At 38.2% G+C, this 16,764-nt stretch overlaps 1 protein-coding gene across 1 annotated transcript in view; it reads right to left on the reverse strand.

Moving 5' to 3' along the window:
- TMEM72 (transmembrane protein 72) overlaps positions 1 to 16,764 on the reverse strand; it is a 54,959-nt gene that overhangs the window by 13,361 nt on the left and 24,834 nt on the right. The gene's annotated exons all lie outside the window — the stretch shown is intronic.

A 16,764-nucleotide genomic window follows, 5' to 3' on the forward strand; every position in this document is an offset into this window, starting at 1 on the left:
TCATGAGATGTAGGTCTCTGGAAGGTCTCTCTAGCTCTCTATGGTCTCCAGATATGTTTAATTGTTCTTAGCAAGATGATGACTCTTTTCTATCCCCCATAAGTTGAAGACAACATAATCCTCTTTCTTGGTGCATTTCTGTCAAAAATTTTAGGTGTTTGGAAATCAACTCATTCCTTCCAATGGACAAATGAAGAAGGTAACTGTCTTTCTTTCTCAATGCTGATGCTTGCAAAGGCAAAGTCAGGAAAATTGTTGAAAAGAATGTTGCCCTAATTTTACACTGTTCAGACACAGATGTGACTGTAGGTAAGACAGATTATGAAAAACAAGTCAAGATGCTACTAGAATTAATGAAAAACTTAAATAAAAATCAAAGCATATTTTAATGGAATCCATTAACCTATCCTTTGTGAAATCATCACCTGTAGAAACTTGGCAGCTCATCCTGAAGTTTGTTTTCCCTGTCTCAGCCCCACCCTAGGTCCCTTGGGCACAGCTACCTGCAAGCAAGCGCCCTGGTCCACCCCTCCCCCCACTAGGCCTCAGTGCTGTTATCTGAGCTCTAATTTGTGGATTTGTCTTTGGTCCCTTCTCACTTCCCCTTTCACTGTTCCTCCTGGTAACCCTGAAGCTTCTCCAAGGTCCCTATTCTGTGCTCTGCTCCTTTAAGAAGGTATAACATGAAAAGGATCTGGTTGTGACCTTGTCAAACAGGGGTCCTGATTCAGAGTCAGAGAACCTCACTTTAAATTCTGGCCCTGACACTTACTCACTGTGTGATGTTGGGCAAGTTATTTCTCTCTGAGTCTCAATTTCTTTATCTATAAAATGATGGACTTGGACTCCATGATTTCTAAGGTCTCTTGCAACTTGAAATCTTAGATCTTATAACCCATTCTTGCTACAATGTTAGTGGATCAGGTGTCTGAACTTGCTGGGAAATGCATTTCTCCTCACATGACATCTGGTTTTAACTTTAAGATCCAAATAGACATGCAATTCCCTGGCAGATGTGGGACTTTGGACAAGATGGCTGGCCTGAATCATTTGTGTGCCAAGTTATAAAGGCTGGTTAAGGAGATCTGCTGATTCTATGAGTGACTTTTCTGTTGTGTCTGTAAGGAAAGCTGGTGGTCAGTAAGCAAACATTTTATTAAGCCATTATTATGTGCCAGATACTGTGCTAAGTGCTGGGGATACAAAGAAAGATGAAAACATGGCTCTTGTCCTCTGGAAATTCACAGTCTAATGGGGGAGATAACATGTAAACAACTCTGCAGGATGTATGCAGAGGAAAAGGCAGGCCATCTCAAAGGAAGCAGTAGAGGGAGGAGGAAAAAGCCTCCCTACAGAAGGTAGAATTTGAGCAGTCTTGAAAGAAGCCAGGAAATAGAGGTGAGGAGGGAAGGACATTCTGAGTATCGTTGAAAAAGCATAGAGTTGAGTGATGGAGTGCCATGTATAAGAAATGTATAGAAAGTCTGTGTGGCTAGATGGCAGAGTATAGTACAGAGGAAGTGAAAATGTAAGACTGGAAAGGTAGGGAGGGCCCAGGTTGTGAAGGACTTTAAATGCCAAACATATCATTTTATATTTGATTTTCTTTTTTTTGGACGTATTTTTGTTTGTTTTTAAGTAATATTTTTAGATACCATATCTATATAAAGGACAAATGTTTTTCAGCATGTAGTATTCTATAGTTCTTATATTCTTGTACTCAAAAATAGTGAAACATGCATGAGCATAGGCACACATACACAGGGAGGATATTCTAAAATGGAAAGAAATCCACTTGTAAGAAATAAAATGTAGCCAAGTTCACTCTCATAAATAAACAAATATATGTATATTTACATATACGTGGACACGTGTGTACATATGTGACTATATATAGTATTATATTGTGTCATCATGTTGCATATCACACATTATCATCTTGTATTATGTCACATCATATTACATTACATTACATTATGCTAATTATGTTGTATTTTATCATAGTCACATTATAGATTATGTCATATTGCATTGTATAATATTGCAAGTTAAGAAGACTTGAGCTAAAAAAAAAACCTCCCTTGGACATTTCTAAACTGTATAAACCTAATAAATCACTTGACTTCTTAGCTTCAGTTTCCTTATTGTTGTCCAACTGACTTGCTGACCTAGATATGTGAAATATAATGTAACAATGGAAGAAGCTGCAATGCTTTGAATGTTAACACAATCCTTCAGAAAGGGTTGACCATGTTCCAGCTGGAGCCCAATATGGGAAGGGTACCATTGGGGACCTTTTGCTTTTGTTACACTCATGTCTAAATATATCATTTCCACATACTGATCCAATTGGCCATCCTTTGTGAGAGTTTTTTTTTCTTTAAATAATGATGAGGTTAAAGAAAAATGGTGAGGTAGGGAACCATCGGTTTTTAGGGGTGCTGAAGACCCCAAACACCAATATGCTGGGTCCTGCCGAATGAGTTCGACTCAAGCCTTCTCAGCCAAGGAAAAAGACAAAGTTTGTTAAGGATTCGCCATAATGGGTTGTTTTAAGAAATCCCACCCTTTCTGATACTTGTTTTCACCAGTGGGACAGATTCAATCTGAATCTGAGCCTATATTTGATTTTTGAAGTAGTAGGGAGCCACTGGAGTTTATTGAGTATGGTGGCAGTGACATGGTACTACCTGTATTTTAGGAAAATCACTGGTTGTAAGATATGGTGGCAGATGATGACCTATAACCCATTTAATTAATAGATAGTTATGTATGACATCAGGGTTCATGGAATATGACATTAAGTATGGAGCCCATGCATGGCTGCTTGGCAAAATGTATAAAATTCTAGACTCTATGGCTGATCAGTCAGCAACCCTCAAAAAAGGGGAACTTGTTTGCAGGCTGATGGTAGAGATTTTGGGGTTATCTTACTGCATTTTATCAAGCTGTTATCTTAGTGCATTTTAGCTACCTACTGGGGAAACTCACAGGGAACAGATTGAAAAAGTAGAGGTGATGGTTATTTAGAAGCAGTGTAATTAAATTAGAGGAGCGATTACTTCCTTGAGAATTAGTTTCTTAGACTGTCAAACGAAGGGATTTTTCAATTTCTGGAAGCTTCGTTTGGAAGCACGAAAAGCCACTGTGTCCTGGTAGTTGAATGAGACCTTTGGGGTGGAGGATTTCAAGACTAAACATCCCATTGGAGTCTTAAAAGGTATGTTTCCTTTTGATAAGCATTTTCTTTTCTTTTGTTTGGCAATAGGTTTGAAGTAGGGAGTGAACTCAAAAGGGAAGAAACAATACTTCCTCCATTCTCTGGCCCCACCTTTGGAAGGTGGAAATGCCTGTTCAAGGTCAGCCACACCTTTTCTCCTCTCACTGGACAGTTTCTTGTCCCTAGTCACTATCCCTGACTCCACCCCTACGAAGACCTCCCTGCTTGTGGGAAAGGATGAGTCCCAACAGCCCAGCCTTGTCCAAGACAGCAATATAGTCCTTCTGACTTTTTTTTTTTTATCCTGAAGGACTGAAAGAAAACACCGGATTCAAAATAGTTTTTTCCTATTGGGAAGTTTATACAAAATCTATAAATCAAAACCTTAAGATTCTTTCTCAACTTTCTCAGTCCCTAGCTGGGCATTCTGGGAGATCAGGATTCTAACCCTGGACCTTTCTGGGTGTCAGTATTCAAACACCTCCTTACTCTACTACCCTACCCCACCCCCACCCCCATTCGCAAATATGGTAGAGTACAAATCAACAGCAATTAGACCACTCAGATTTATCTAGCCAAGGTAGGTCAACCCATTCTTCAGCTTCTTCACGCTTTCCACCCTGTCATTCCCACTCTAACTTCTTGTGTTACCTTCAACTAGTCACTTCTCTTTTCTAGGTCTAAATCTCATTTGTACAGTGAGTGGAGTACCCCTTTCTTTCTTTTTTTTTGTAAATTATTTTTATTTTAAACTTAGATACAAAATGAGAAAAGAGGAAAAAAACCCCAACATTGCCATGTACGTAGCAGACCATAGGAGAGGATTCAAAATAAAAAAATACATTTCCACTTCAAGAAAACCTATATAGTAAATACTACACATTGTTTTCAAAGTTGCCCAGCTTTTTTTTTTCCTTTGCTTCCTTGTTGGTTTTCTTTTGTTCTCTGCTGTGAACTTTTTACTTTATTTTTTTCCCCTTCCTTCCTCCTCTCCCCCAGACAAAGCTACAATTAAGCATGGATATAAATACAGATATCTATACACATACACACATATACATATCTGTAAGGTCATACCATGCTTATTTCCACCTGTCATCTGTTTCTCTCTCTTTTTTAAAAAATCTATTCTTTTAAATCTTTTTATTTGAGGGGGGAAGGCAGGGCAATTGGGGTTAAGTGACTTGCCCAAGGTCACACAGCTAGTAAGTGTGTCAGGTGTCTGAGGACAGATTTGAATTCCGGGGCCGGTGCTCTACTCATTGCACCACCTAGCTGCCCCCATCTGTTTCTCTTAATGTGGAACGCATCTTTCTTCATAGATTCAAGTCTTTCCATGTTTTTCTAATCAACTAGCTTAGCATTTCCTATACCTCGGCAATATTCCAACCCAATCACATCCTAGCTGAGAGATTGCTTGTGAAAGTTTTTGCCCAATTTTCTGCATTCATTCCTTCTATTTTTGACCACATAAATTTTATTTATACAAGAACATTTCAAAATAATTAAAATTATCTTTTCTACATTTCAACAATGCTCTCTCTTATAATATAGTTTAAGGTCTGATACTTTTGAATCTACTTCCTTTACATCTTTTTTCCCTTGGTTTTGTTGAAGTTCTTGACCTTTTGCTCTTCTGGATGAACTTTGTTATTATTTTTTTTTCTAATTTGGTAAATAAAGGGTTTTTTTTAGTAATTTAATTGAGATGACATTAAATAGATTAGTTAGGTAAACTTGTCATTTAAAAATTATATTGGCTTTACCTACTCATGAACAATAAATATTAATTCAATTATTTAGATCTGAGTTAATTTGTGTAAACAGTATTTTATGTTTATGTTCATATAGTTCCTCTGTCTGTTTTTAGCAGATATACACTCAGGGACATTTTACTGTCTAGGTATTTTAAATGATCTGAAACAATATTGAATAATATGGCTGACATAGTGTATTTTCTCAGTTTTTCATTTTTGATTAAATCTATTTTAAGTTTAACTTTGAGATCATGATTACTATCCTTGCTTTTTTTAAAAATAAGTTTTACTGCCCTTTATTTATCTTTGTGTATATATCTCATTTTTATAATTTTCCTGAAAGCAACATATTGTTGAATTCCAATTTTTAATCTGCTATCCATTTACTCCTCGTTTTCAAAGAGACATATCTGTGATTCGTTGGACTCACTTTGCCAAGATATATTAATGACAAAGCTTAAAAAAATCTCCAATTTACAAGACTTTCCTTCTATTTGAGAATTCCGGGATGGACTATCCTTAATGAAGGAGCGGAGAATGTTGAGAATACCCATTGTGAGACATGTACCAGGGAACCAAGTGGAAAAGCAAAGGAATCACAAGCAGCCCTGGGGCCCAGTTACATTTGTTGGGCATCATGAACTTGGAGTGTGTCTGTGTCTTTTTTTCAACAAGGTTCTTGTGTCTCTAGTTCAATAATGAATAAAGTTCAGACAGTGGCATTGACCTAGTCAAAGGTATAACGGAGCTTAAGGTAAGAATGAAAACAGCATCAAAGTAGCCATCCCTGGAGTCCCAGCTGGGTTGGAATCAAGTGACACTGTCTTTTGTTAGCATTTGTTTTCAGCTGTCTATATGTCTGATTTTCCTCCAAAAGTCAAGGTCATCCCTTGCTCCAGGGAATACTCTCCTCCCCTCCATTCCCCCCTCCGCCCCATACTGTCTTTCTGTCCTCTGCCCAGGGTAGGTTTATTGTGTACTTTTTTTTTAACTACCTTTTTGAATGAATCTAAAGATCTTTTATGTAGTTGGCAAACAGACCCACCAAGAAGACAAAGGGCTGCCTTCTTCAGTTGCTGAAGTTCAGTCTTTGAGTGGTAGCTCACTGCTTTGTAAAACTCTAGAAACACTACACCGTAGTTTTGAGGGTAGATGACTGGAGAATTCCCATACTTCTGAGAGAAAGCAGGTGAGTAGGAGCTGAGCTTCACTAACAGAGGCGTATAGATTTCCCTTTTTGCTTAGTAATGAATGGATTCAATCCCTCCCTTGTTTTCTAGGCAAAGAAGAGCTTCCTTTATCCCCTTCCCACTTTCTCCCTTTAAATATAGATAAAAAGAGGAAATTGGACTAGTGCCCCCCAGGGGTCACACTGCTGCCAGAAATCCCCTATTCACTCTTTTAAGTGGAATTCAGGGACTGGACTGGAAGAAAGAACTTAAGGAAATATGGGAAACACTCTATCTCTGCTCCAACCTCAGGCCAGTGCCCTCTGGGTCATGCTAGTCAGGGGTCCTGTAGGCAGGAGTCCTAGATGTGAAGACATCAGAGCTTTAACTCTAACAGTCCCTCTAGATCTGAACAAACCAAGATAATAACGGGTAGGAGCAAACCATTTGGGGCCAAATAACATAGATTAATTGGAAAACTATTTCTCTACAGCCCTTGCCTCGAAGAATGTATAACTAGCCTATTCCCTATTACTCAATTAATAAATGAATCAACAAGCATACTATTGTGCTAGGCATTGGGGATACAAGACAAAAGTGAAAAAATCCTTACCCTCAATAAGTTTACATTCTATAGGAGGAGAGGACACACACATATATTTGTACACATGCATATGTATGAAGTATTAGGAAACACTTTATGTCAAAGGTAGCACTGAATCTTGAAAGGTAGCTTGGCATTCTAAAAGACTGACATGCATTCCAGGCATGGGGAAAAACCCACGGCACCGAGGTAGGAAATGGAATGTCATGTATAAGGAACAATAAGTGAGCTTGACTAGAACATAGAGTCTGTCAAGGGCAATCATGTCCAATAAGGGAGAAAGGTAGGTTGGAGCCAATGTGTGTAGAACTTTAACTGCTAGACAGAGAAGTTTGTACTTGTTCCCTGTGGGCCACTGGAATTAGCTTGTAGCTGTTTCAGAGTTGAGAACTTGGCAAAATGTGGTTATCACAGTACCTACAAGTATAGAGAGACAGGGCCCAGATACCCTGGAAAACTTGGGAGTTGACAAATGGAAATATCTTTCCAGTGGTGTTCTACAATTACACATCATGGAAAACTACAGCCTCTGGAGAATTAAAGTTGAAGGTCTCCAGGTCAATGGAATGATGTATGGTTGGGATGAGTAGGTGCTTCAAGACATTAGCAACAATGGATTGTATGGGAAGAGCGCTTAAAGGGTGTCACCAGAGAAATGTCGTTTTGGAAAAGAAGGGTTATTTGTCTCCACGTTGGTTTAATTTGTTTATGATGTGACCTTTTATATCTAGATCATACACACATTTGGAGCTTATCTTGGCATAAGGCATGAGGTGTTGGTCTAAATCTAATTTCTTTGGTGTCACTAACCCATTTTCCCAGTAGTTTTTGTCAAATAGTGAGTCTCTGTTCCAGTAACTGGAGTCATGTTTATTGAATACTTCAGTATTAGATATATTTGCTTTTGTATGTTATAAACCTAATCTATTCCACTGATCAATTTCCTGACCAATACCAAAATGTTTTGCAATAATTACTGCTTAGTAGTATAGTTTGACTTACATATATGCATGTTATATATACACACACATACATATGTGTGTGCATATGTGTGTGTGCATATATGCATGTACATATATATCTATATATATATCTTGGTTAGACCCCTTTCATTCCCATTTCTTTTCATTATTTCTCTTGAGATTTTAACTTTGCTTTTCCTTCACATGAATTTTGCTATTTTTTTTCTAGTTTTATAGAGTAATCCTTTGGCAATTTGATTGGTATAAAATTGAAAAATAAATTTAGATAGCATTGTTATTTTTATTGAATTGGCCTATGCTACCATGAGCAATTAATATTTTCTCTATTATTTAGGTCTGTCTTTATTTATGTAAACAGCTGTTTGTAGTTGTATTTATATGTTATTGTGTATATCTTGGAAGGTGGATTCTCAAAGATTTTTATATGTGCGTATCTATCTATCCTATATTATATATATGCTATATCTATATCCTATAATTAAATATAATTTCTCTTTTTACCTCTTCTTGCTGGTTTTTATTAGTGTTACAAAAAAATGCTGAGGATTTTTTGTGGATTTATTTTATACCCTACAAGTTGCTAAGGTTATTAATTATTTCAATTATTTAGTTAACTCTATAGTATTCTTTAAGTACATCATCATATCACCTGCAAAAATGGATGATTTTGTTTCTTCTTTACCTATGGTTACTCCTCAATTTCTTTTTCTTGTCTAATTGCTATAGCCAGCATGTCTAGTATTATGTCAACATGATAGAAATAGGAAATAATAAATGTCATTTGGGCCATGGGAAAACAGGTACAAAGTATTTGGGAGGATAGGGATTGGATATCTGATTTCACTGGCATAGAGGAGTCCCACATAATGAAATTCCTTCTTTAGTGCAAGTTGGCACCTTCTCTGCAGTTTTTATTCATAGGGAGTTGTTTTAGGCACTGAGAGATTAAGGAACTTGGCTAACATTACACAGTCACTAGGCGACAAAGGCAGGATTTGACCTTTGCAAAGCCTTCCTGGCTTCAAGGTCAGTTATCTATCCATGATGCCATGCTACTCGGTATTGGACGCTAAAGAAAAGAGGCTCATTACATGGTGAGAGAAGCTGTGACTAGGTTGTGGTCTTCATGTCTTCACGGTTGGAGGAAGTACTCATGTGAATCATATTATATGTACATAGACATATCCAATTTGGCCCTGACCTGAGTGTGAAAGGGAGAAACAAGCCCATTAGTTCTGCCATTTTGACTAAATGCTATTGACTGGACAAAAACAAAATAATCCCAAGCAGCCCCATTCTTCTCAGTGAAATATTTTCTCCATGTTATACATGGAAAAATTTAGGCAAAGGAAGACCAGGTCATCACAGTAGTTTGACTCTTAAATATACAAATACCTTTCATTGGAAAGAACAAAATTGTGTTTGATGACATACAGATCACACAAGTGACTAGAAAGTGAAGGGAGCTCAGAAAATTTCTAGTCATGGAATTGTAAGAACCTGAAGGGACCTCAGGGGCCATCTAGCACAATTTTATTATTTTACAGAATAGAAAACTGAGTCACAGAGAAATTTATATATCTATATTTATAAGTTTATATATATACTATATATGTTTACATATCTATACTATAAGAAGCTTATATATGTGTATGTATACATGCTATATACACACATACATACATAGGTGAGAGTGTGTGTATTCTCAAAGTCACACATTCTATAAGTTTGGGAGCTGAAATTTGAATCCAGGTCTTTTGACTTTTGCTCTAGAGCTTCCTCAACCATAGTTCAGTTAGTCAATCAAACAATAAGCATTTATTAGATACTGTGTGTCATGTATTGTGCTAGGCAGTGGGGATACAAATAAAAAAGTGAGAGGATTCCTGCTCTCAAGGAGCTTACATTCTAGTAGTGTAGTGAATATGTTCATAGATAAATAAATACAGGATAGGACAGGGATAAGGATTGGATTTGTGGCTTCATTAGTATAGGAAACTGCCAAATGAGGAAACACCCTTTACTACTGCAAGTTGGTTCCACTTATAGTCTTAGAATGTTGCTTAGGAAAATATCTATCTATCTATCTATCTATCTTCCTTCCTTCCTTCTTTCTTCCCTCCTTCCTTCTTCCCTCCTTCCTTCTTCCCTCCTTTCTTCCTTCCTCAATGTAGCCATAATGGCTTTTGTTTTCTTTGAATGGCTCAGCTTGCCTCATTGAGCCTCTGGACACTGTGGCTTGCTCTTCCGGGGCAGGACCAGACAACTTCCTGTGTGATGAGTCATGGGGCTGGCTGAGGGGAGGTGTTAACGGCTATGCTAGGGGGAGGGGCCAACTCAGGAACCAATCGGCCCTGGTCATTCGGGCGGAGCTTGATGATGTCAAAAACCCTATAAGAGGGGAGAGGACAGCTTGAGGAGTTTCTTCTCTTTCCTTTTTCGGTTGGAGCCAGCGACAGTTACATCGTCAGTTACAGCGACCGTTACATCGTCAGTTTCAGTTGCAGTTTCAGTTGCAGACACAGACACAGCTGAGGCAGGAGCTGCCAGTAGCAGAGCTGACCTACGGGAGGAAGCTGAACAAAGACTTCAGTCCAGTGGGTAATCTTATTACCATAAAAGGGGGAAACATGATTTTGCTTTACGCAATCATGTTTCTCTGTAGCCTCCTGGTTACTCTTTCAAGGCGTACTTATTGGGCCTGGAAACTTTTCATTAATGTATCAAGGTGGGGCTGCTGGTTCATGGGTTGGTTACTGTTGAGCCTAAATAAATGTTTTGATTCTTCTGCCTTCTACTTTGAGAGTTTCTTATATCCGGCGATTCCGAACCTTTCAGACATGTTTATGATCCTCTTTGAGATTATAAACTCGGCACTCCTGATACACTCCCTTCCTTCCTTTCTTCCTTTCTTTTTCTTTCTTTCTTCCTTCCTTCCTTCCTTCCTTCCTTCCTTCCTTCCTTCCTTCCTTCCTTCCTTCCTTCCTTCCTTCCTTCCTTCCTTCCTTCCTTCCTTCCTTTCTTCCTTTCTTTCTTTCTTTCTTTCTTTCTTTCTTTCTTTCTTTCTTTCTTTCTTTCTTTCTTTCTTTCTTTCTTTCTTTCTTTCTTTCTTTCTTCCTTTCTTCCTTTCTTCCTTTCTTCCTTTCTTCCTTTCTTCCTTTCTTTCATCGTGTTCCTACTGATAATTCCAGGACACTACCGTCTCTTCCACAATTACTCTACATTTAAAGAAAGGGCTAAGAAGCATGCTCCTTGGGGTTCCATAGGACTCATCATTTGGACATTAAAGTTGTGTCTTCATGGTCCCTGTAACTTCAGGGACAATCTCTGGTCACACTCGGCTTCTTTATGCTCTTTTAGGAATGCACTTCCTCAGCATGACCACAAGGTGGCAGTGGTTATTCAGCTAATACAATCATTTTCAAACTTTGCTTTCAGGATCCCTTTATGCTTAAAAACGACACAGGATCTTAAAGAAATTTGTTTAAATGAGTTGAATCTACACATACTTAACATGTTTGAAATTAAAACTTATAGAAGTTTAGATGTAGTAATTTTAAAATGTCAATAATAAACTCAACAAGCTAAAGAAAATAAAAACAATTATAAATTATAAAATAACAATTATAAAAATAACAAAATTAATGATAAAATATTAATAAATAAAATAACATTTTAATGGAAAATATGCTTTCCAAAACAAAACAAAATAGTGGGAAGAAGAGTGACATTGTTTTACATATTTTTGCAAATCTCTTTAATGTCTGGTTTAACTGAAGACATGAATTTGCATGTTGGCTTCTGCATACAATCTGTTGTAGTATGTTGTTTGGGTTGAAGGATATGAAGAAAATGAAACCTCATTCAGATGCAGATTTGAAAAATGGAGGAGTATTTGAATAGACAAATAACATCCTCATATTATGATGAAAATAATTTTGACTTCATACACCATCTGAAAGGGTTTTAAAGAACCTCCTGGGTCCTTGGACCACACTCTGAGAACTACTGTTCTCAAAAATGAGATATTTGTAAAGTGTTTAGCACAGTGCCTGACTCATAGTAGTGCCATACAAATGCTAGCTGTTGTTCTTCTTTTATTAATTACTGTGATATTTCTCTGGGAATGGATTTGCACACACATATACATACACATACATACGTATGTATGTATATGTGTGTGTATATATGTATAAATCTCTCTACACACACACACACACACACACTTATATACATATGTATAAAATAGGTTTTAGATCTGGGAAGGACCTCATTTTGCAAAGGACCTGACGAGCAGAGAAATGATGTAAGTCTTTTAAGGTCCCACAGTTAACAGAGAGAGCTGGATTTGAAATCCGACCAGTCATTCATTCAACAAGCATTTATCGATTGCTTACCATGTGCTAGGCACTATGCTAAATGCTGAGGATACACAAAAGGACAGAAACAGGTCTTATTACAAATTCAGTGCTTTATCCAGTTGTTCAGTCATGTCCGACTCTTTGTGACCCCACTTGGGATTTTCTTGGTAGAAGTATTAGAGTGGTTTGCCATTTCCTTCTCCAGCTCATTTTACAGAAGAGGAAACTGAGGCAAACAGGGTTAAGTGACTTTCTCTGAGTCATACAGCTAGTAAGTGCCTGAAGCCACATTTGAACTCAGAAAGCTTCTTCCTAACTCTGGGCCTGGCACTCTGCACAGTATGGCGCCACCTAGCTGTTCTATCCTATATACCATGCTGTATAGCCTACATTTGCTCTGATCCTACTTCACTGCAGCTCATTTGTGTCCTTCATTGTACCTCAGTATCCCCAGGTGTCAGCACACCTGGGAAAATATTAATCAGGCATGCGCAAAGAGCTTGTGAAAAGGCCACTTTGCGGGGCAGGGTAAGAACAAATGTCCATTTCTAATTGTTTCTTCTATGGGGAGGGAGGCAGAAAGGTGTGGTAAAAAGAATAATAAATTTAGATTTGGAGTCAAATGACCTGGATTTGAATTCTAGCTCAGTTACTCACCAATATGAGTTCTTGGGGAAATCACAACCTCTCTGGGCCTTAGTTTCTTAATCTCTAAAATAATCTGTAAAATAAGAATAATCATAGCATCTGCCTCACATAATATACATAAAAAGTACTTTTCAAACCTTAATACAGTACCTATTATTCTTATTATAAAGGGATTATTCTAGATGATTTCAAAAGGTGCTTTTCATACCTAAATCCCTTGAACCTATGACATATTCTACTTTCTTTCCTACACCTGAAAAAAAGGTCCAGTTGGGTAATGGTAGAGGATGGACATATTTGTAAATCAGGTTCTTGCCTTTAAATTTCATTTCCTATGGAATATTTCTTGGATGCACTTTAGCTGAACCATTGGGAATTTTTTCCAAATAGGACTCAAAAATAAAGAGATTAAAATGGGAACTCCTAGGTTCTAAGACTAACCAGCATGTTGCTAAGTACCTATAGCATAAAGTTGTTTTTCATGTTTTGCCCATAACCCAAGGGACCTAATTCTATACCCCTTCTGTAAAATGAGAAAGGCTTGTTCTAAATTCTATCCACTTGTCTGTGTGTTTTTGGAAAATCTGGGGGTATTTGGCTAAGATGGTAGCAGGGAGAAAGGGCATAAGGTGGAGTAGAAAAATCGCTGGACCAGAAACATGGAACACTGGATTCAAACCCTGGTTCTCCTACAAATGGTATGTATGACCTCATTCAAATCCCTTCATTTTTCTGAGCCTCAGTTTCTTCCTCCTTAAAATGAGGAGTGAGAGAGGTTGACCATGATGTTCTTTAAGCCCCTTTTCAGATCTAGCTTTCCATAATTCTCCATTCCTCATTCTCTGTACTTTTCCATCTACTCAGCAGCAACCTCCTCATCTTGGAGATGCCTTTCTCCATAGGCCCTCTATTCTGGTTGGTGAGTACAGGACCACCGTTTTATGAGGTGCCTAGGCAGGGCTGTGCTGGCAAATGTTTAACAACTGGGTCTCCAGAAAAATAAAAACAACAGCAACCACCACAAAAAACCAAATGTATGCACAACATACTTTTAAGTTTAATCTGAATTATTAATATTTTCTCTACTACTTTCTTAAGTCTAGACAATCAACAAAACTATTTATCAAGTCCTAATTTGTAGCCATTTACTCATTTCTGAGTTGTGAATATTCACACAGAAAGTTTGACAATCAGTTCTTTTGAGACAGTTTGAGCTGACTCCAGCACGACCTGGTGCTCAGGCCACGCTCATTTTACTCCCGGATCCACTCCTCATTCTCTGGACTTTCCCATCTATAGCTTTCCTCCTAACTCCCACTAACACCACCCCTTGCAACTCCCTCTTTACATGTAATATTCCCCTATTAGAATATAAACTCCTTGAAGGCAGGGGCCTGGGTTGCTTGCCTGTCCTTGTATCTCCACAACTTAGTACAGGGCTTGGTACATAGTAAGTGATTAATAAACGTGCTCTCTCTCTCTCTCTTTCTCTCTCTCTCTCTCTCTCTCCCTCTCTCTCTCTCTGTCTGTCTCTCTCTCTCTCTCTCTCTCTGTCTCTCTGTCTGTCTCTCTCTGTCTCTCTGTCTCTTTGTCTCTCTCTTTGTCTCTCTCTCTGTCTCTCTCACATTTTCTCCCTCTCATCCTCTCCCTGGTATTCTCTTTCCCCTTTTACTTCCTTCCTGCCCCCTTTATCTCCTCCTCTACCCATATATCTCTATCTCTAGCATCTATTTATTCTAAGAGGAGAATGTGCATATGTTAAAGCATGCTTTAAGCTGTATCTATATGCCTATGTGTTAGGGAGATTTAAAAAAAGTTCCTATGTTTATAGAACATACCTCTATATACCTCTGTAGAAAACAGCAACAACAGCACAATAAGCATCCAAAACATTTTTGTTGTCTTTCCATACTCAGGCAGATGATGCATCCCCCACCTCATGTCTTACTTTCCTCAGGCATGTGTGGAATGGAAGAAAGAGCCTTGAAGTTGGTAACAGAGGACTAAGGTTCAGGTTCCAATTCTAAAATTTAGGGAGCTGTGTGTCCTTGGACAAGTCACTCCCCCTTTCTGGGCCTCTATTTATTCCTTTGGAAAATGAGTTAAATAAGGCAACCTTTAAAGTACCCTTCAGAGGCTGCTAGGTGGTGCAGTGGATACACCCCCTGGCTCTGGAGTCAGGAGGACCTACTAGCTGTGTGTCCCTGGGAAAGTCACTTCACCCTGATTGCTTAAAAAAGTACCCTTCAACTCATCCATATGCATTTTTTTTCCTTTTAAAGAGATCCCATGCAACATGTGGGGTTGGGAGGCGGTGAGGAGGAATGGGGAATCTATTTTTAAAGACTGCTATATTTGGACCAAGCTCCTTGTAGCTTCTTGAAGGAGGAGTCTGTCTCAGAATTGCTGTGTCCTTCTCCACTCCCACCCTGCCAACACCCAGCACTTAGTATTACCACTGGGCAGTTACTTGTTGATTGGCCAGTGATATACATGGATTTAATTTAATTTAATTTTTGATCAGACCTTTGATTTTATTGTGAGAGGGAGGTCTTGGTGAGGAATTTCCCCTACCAAAGCAGGTCATCACTTATTCTAAATTTATATTCTTAAAGAGTGCCCTGGGCCACTGAAAAAGTAGGTGACTTACCCAGGGTCCCACAGGCGACATATTTCAGAGGTGGGACTTGAACTCAGGTCTTCGTGATGCAAAGGCTAGCTCTCTATCAATTTCACCATATTGTCTCTCATGTTTAGAACATAATTTCCATTTCTCTCCAGATGTTGTTCACTGACTGTTGGAAATCCAAGCCTGCTACAACAGGGCTGGAGAGAACAGAGTCCTGCTCTGGTGTGAAATAGCTTCATCTTGTATAACTCTGACCCCCATCCCTCCCATAGTTCATGATGAGAATCAGAAGACTTGGAGACAGCCCACTGGTTCATAATCTCATAGGAGGACTGAGATTTTGTTAGGACATGTGGGAAAGTTTCTGTATTTACTTTCTTTGGGGAAATCCCTACCAGAGTCTGAGGTCATTTATTTCTGCATTGTCACTGAAAGAACTCAAGCAAGTATGTTTGTTATGTAATATATTTACATATATTTTTTCTCTCAAGGGGACTTTTCCCTACTTGCTTGAAATCAGAACTGAGAAGGCCATGCCCAGAAATGCAGATCATTTAAAAAAAGTTACATTTGGTTGCATAACTCCTTAGTAACATGGTATAAAATATGGTATTTGAGCCCCCAATGTTATTGGAGCATAATAACAAGGAATCTGTTTGAACTGTGGCCCCTTGTTTTCTAGAGCAAAAAGAGGAAAGGGGAAGAGTGATATAGTTAGGCCCATATCTATATAATTAGAAATGTGTATATCTATCTATCCATCCATCTATGCATCATCTATCTATCTATCTATCTAATCTATCTATCCATCCATCTATCCATCCATCTCTATCTATCTATCTATCCATCTATCTCTCCATCCATCTATCCATCATCTATCTATCTATCCATTTATCTATGTATCTAGATATAGATATAGTTGCAGACACATACACATATATGTATACATATACATATATATTTGTTGACTATATTTCTAGGACCAGTTTTAAATCCCAGTCTTGTTCCTTATGACCTACGTGGCCCTGGGCAAACCATTTAACTTCTCTAGGATCAGTTTCTTTACGTAAAATGAGAGAGGTTGGTCTTAATGATATCTAAGCTCCTAAAGATTTTTAATGGAGCAGTGGATAGAGTGTTGGGCCTAGAGTTAGGAAGTCCTGAGTTCAAATCTAGTCTTTGAACCTGACTAATTGTGTGATCCTGGGCAAGTCACTTAATCTCTGTCTGCTTCTATTTGCTTACCAGTAAAGTGGGAATAATGATGGCATTCACTTCCCAGGGTTGTTGTGAGGATCAAATGAGACAATATCTATAAAGTACTTTGCAAGCCTTAAAAGGCTATATTAACAGTAATTATTACCATCATTTCTCTCCTAGTTCTGCATCTATG

Source organism: Trichosurus vulpecula, chromosome 8 (assembly GCF_011100635.1).
Source record: "Trichosurus vulpecula isolate mTriVul1 chromosome 8, mTriVul1.pri, whole genome shotgun sequence".
Classification (NCBI taxonomy): domain Eukaryota; kingdom Metazoa; phylum Chordata; class Mammalia; order Diprotodontia; family Phalangeridae; genus Trichosurus; species Trichosurus vulpecula.